This window comes from Podarcis gaigeae, assembly GCF_964106915.1.
Source record: "Podarcis gaigeae genome assembly, chromosome: 11".
NCBI lineage: Eukaryota > Metazoa > Chordata > Lepidosauria > Squamata > Lacertidae > Podarcis > Podarcis gaigeae.
The window spans coordinates 18,921,808-18,926,128 of record NC_139687.1 but is presented as its reverse complement, the minus strand read 5'-3'; the positions used below and the strand labels follow the sequence as shown (position 1 = coordinate 18,926,128).

Sequence of the window (4,321 nt, the reverse complement as noted above, 5' to 3'; positions counted from 1 at the left end):
AATATTTGCTACATTACAAGTGTTATTAAAATACTGCAGCTTTGTAAAATACCCCTAAGTGGAAAATAAGTCTCCTTGTCCCATCAATATGCACAGCCCATTGAACACACTCAGAAAAAATGCACACTCACAAAATTACAGAAGTATAACAAACAAGGATGCCAAGTAGCTTTTCACCATTTTTTTCTTTCACATTCATGCTTTGTCTCCTACCCTCAGGATTTCATATTAATGATGGTTGCTGGGTACTCTGTATTTTATTTTCTCTTCTTTCAGGTTGCAAGTGTTTCTCCCCCCAAAAAGTGTCAAATGTAATGGATTGCCATAGTATTGGTAATGCTATATTTGCTTTATGCATGGGTTAGTGATAAATGATTGCACTGCATTATACTTAACAATTCTATTTAACTTGTCCTAAGTTGCTCATGAGCAGTTTCCTGGACCCAAAATTACTTGCGTGAGGTTGTGTGTTGCAGAGGATTGCCCTGCCTTTTAATAGATTATTCTAGAAAACTTTTAAAACCAATTAATCTTGCTGGTGTGAAGGCAGATTGGGAAGTAAGGTTGAAGATCTTTTCTTTTCTTTTCTTTTCTTTTCTTTTCTTTGAACCTGTGGATATCCAGCTTCATCGTCTTATCCTGTTGGAAAACAGATACAAATGTCATGTGGCTCACAAGGAAATCTGTTACTGATTTTGTTGATGTCGGGTTTTGTCCAAACTTCCCTGGAAGTGTTGAGTAAACTTCTGCCTTTCAGGAATCTGGATTCACACTGCTGGAAGACCACTTGTTTCTTAGATAACTTACTGGTTCATAGCTGATTGACTTCCAACAGATAGAAACAGTGGAGGCTTGACCACTCCAGCTACTTGAACCAGAATGCTAAGCAATTTTTTAGCACTCTGCCCAATTTCAAAGCCACCCAATCTTCCCTGACACAGGCATATTTTGTACTTCTTTTGGAACTCAGAGTAGCTCGGCAAACATTTGTGTCAACCAGATCTCTACAGCAGTTGGCCAAACCTACACCAAACATGTAGCTTTCCCTTCCATGTGTCTCTAAACAGAAAACCCCCCACATATGACTGATATTTGAATTATAGGAGGACTGCCTCTTTTCTAGGGATGTGGTTGGCGCTGTGGTCTAAACCACTGAGCTTAGGGCTTGCCGATCAGAAGGTCTGTGGTTTGAATCCCCGTGATGGGGTGAGCTCCCGTTGCTCGGTCCCTGCTCCTGCCAACCTAGCAGTTCGAAAGCATGTCAAAGTGCAAGTAGATAAATAGGTACCGCTCTGGTGGGAAGGTAAATGGCGTTTCTGTACACTGCTCTGGTTTCACCAGAAGCGGCTTAATCATGCTGGCCACATGACCCGGGAAAACTGTCTGAGGACAAACGGTGGCTCCCTCGGCCAGTAAAGCGAGATGAGCTCCACAACCCCAGAGTCGTCCACAACTGGACTTAACTGTCAGGGGTCTTTTACCTTTAGCTTTTTTGTCTTTTTTCTAGCCCCTGTCAGGAAGGTCCTACTCCATCTGTTGTTATAAGGGCTAACTAGCAATCTCAATATTGGCCTAGTAGGAATACCTTGAAGGGCTGTGTCCAAGCCTGAGAGAATCCTTCTTTATTTATTTTCACACACGTTTTCACACCTAGAACAGGGAGTAGAGAAGAAGGGACAAATGAAGGTTAGAAATCAAATTCATTTTTGGAGGATCTATAGTACAGGGCACAAGAGTTACCATTTGGCAGGACCAACAACAGGAATTAGAAATATAAAGGGGGGGGGGAGCATTCCATAAGATTCTCTGTTGACCTCCACAGCCCAAAGTACTCAAATGATCTGGGTCTGACTTAAGAAAGATTCTGGGCTCAAAGGACTCTGCTGGACATCAACACAGGAGGTAATCTGTAGATTCCTCTCTTTGTTCTTTCAGAGATATTCCTGAGAGTTTTCTGGAAGTCTGAGAAGAGTTGCAAGTTAGGGGTTTGGTCAGGTTGGAAAGTTGCACTGCAAGCTGGGCAGGTCTTTTGAAAGAAATTGCACTTCCCTTTGCTGTTGATCTTGTATTTCTCCCTTGTTTCTCCTAGAGGCTATTAGTCAAATCCATATTTCCCTAACTTGTCGTCTATTCTTGCATTGCAGAGCTAATGATAAGAGATATGCTGAGCTTCCAGTGTTTGTGATTGACAGTGCTTGCAATTAGCACATAGAAGCGAGGTTGTAAACGTATAGCTGATCTGTGAGCCAGCGAGAAACAGAAATGTATTTGTATTGTTTCAGGGCTGTAGTTTTTTAAGATGCTAAAATTGTCCAAAGCTATCCAAAATTGTCTCATAATTTCATGCATTTAAATCATTTATTGTTTTGCTTTAAAATAAATAAGTGAGGTGCACCTATAGGTCAGATTGAATTCTCATTTGCTTGTGCACCTCTAGGTTTCTCAATTTGTAAGAAACAAAGAAGACAGACTTTAACCACCCTGGCAGTCATTGGACTTCCTTTTCAGCATTTTCTTTTTTCAGAAAACCACCAGACAAATACACCACCAGAACTGTTCAATACAATATGTGCTGCTAGCTGTCCTTCCCTTGACCTCACATAAAAATGTTCCAAATATCTACACTGGATAAACAATTTTAGTTCTCTGCAAGGAGTTTAGACGGTCAAATTCAAAAGAATCGTATGTACTTTGGAGCTCTTACAATGATTTAATGTGCGAGAGTTGTTTCCCCACTCCTCTCTTTTTTATTGTGTTGAGGGTTACTTTGATCCTTTTCAAAAGACTTTGGAGGAAGATAAAATAAAGCAGATTTATAATAATGATCTGCACTTTTATAGCAAATTAAATCCAAAATGCCTGACAAACAATTAAGGGCCAGATGTGCATGGAGAAACACACAAATGCAAAGCTTATTGATTGTTACCTTGATCCTCACAGACAACGGCTGGGCATCTCTCCAACGCTTTCTTCTTTCTGAAGCGAGTGTGACTTCTTTTTACAGTTTCCAAAAGATGAGCTATTCTAAAACTATCCTACCTGCCCAAGGTAGAACAACTACATGTGGTTAAGGTCTGCGGATGTGAGGAAAATCCAGCTAAAACGATGCAAGAAACCATCTTGAGAATTGGTTGAAACAGAGAAGATACCCATTAAACAAAGGGCTGCTTAAATAAATGGTGTAGCCAGGTAATTCACGGCAAGCTGTACAAGTGAACATTGAGGAACTTTTTCATGTCTATTAAGCTGGTGGCTTTGTAGTTCCCACAGTTTCATAGCAATCAAAGCAAGCTTTCTATCAAAGTCAAGGGTTTAACATTCAAGGTCTTGCTTGCAGGCACTTAAGCAGCAGCAGACTTTGGGCACCTGGTCTGCTGAATGTTTTCTATGCATGGCCAGAATCTCTCAAAATCTCCTTTTATGTTTTGAGCCAGGGAGAAACTTTTTTTTTTTTTTGGTGAACTGGAAGCCTGATTTGCAATACAGTTGAGAGTTATGTCAGGCTTGAGGAATCCTCTCCCGCCCCCAATGGCACCAAGAAGCAGGGAGGATAGAGAAAGTTCTTACTTATGATTTTATTCAGCCATCACAGTGAAAGACAGGAAATCAAGTCATTCCTCAATGAAGGTGTTGCTCGCACTGAGCTCCTCCCCCTTCCCTTCTAGCAACAACACCTGCCTCTACAAGAGTCTGTCTCCGTGCCCCTTGTTCTTGCACCCTTAATGAACATCACGTTTTGGGAGAAGGGGGGTCAGTTATGCTGTCCAGTGATGTGTCAGCTAGCTGCTCTGCCTCCCATCCCCCTCCTCCTAACACCTCATAACTCTGCCGATCACCTTTCTCTGAGCTGTTATTTTCCTCAAAGGCCTGCTATAATTTGAGACTGCCTTCCTCCTCTCTGGAAGCTACAGGATAAGGGGGGGTGACCTCCAACATTAATCCTCTTCAGCCCAGTCCCTGACAAGTTATGACTTAGATAATTTCATCACAAACCAGGTAGTGCTGCCATAGCAACCCTTATACCTGGCCTAATATAATCAAGACCAGAGCTCAATATCTTAGACTTGAGCTGGATATAATACTGACATCACCCTCATTCTGTGGCACTTAACAAACCACCAGTATTGACAGTCCAAAAATCAGCATCCTTGATATGTTTAAGACTTCCGCCTCCCTTTTTTCACCTTGGGATCAGTGTCCTGGCTCTCTCTCTCTCTCTCTCTCTCTCTCTCTCTCTCTCTCACACACACACACACACAGAGAGAGAGAGAGAGAGAGGCTCTTACTTGGAAGTAAGAAATGGGATATTTATTCCAGCAAG

At 41.8% G+C, this 4,321-nt stretch overlaps 1 long non-coding RNA gene across 1 annotated transcript; it reads right to left on the bottom strand.

Moving 5' to 3' along the window:
* Positions 1–497: 497 nt before the first annotated feature.
* Positions 498–3,892, bottom strand: LOC310827643. Its single transcript, XR_014556469.1, has 3 exons — positions 3,837–3,892; positions 2,927–3,074; positions 498–639 (listed from the first exon to the last, which is right to left on the bottom strand). It is a non-coding gene; the product is annotated as an uncharacterized lncRNA (long non-coding RNA).
* Positions 3,893–4,321: the final 429 nt, after the last annotated feature.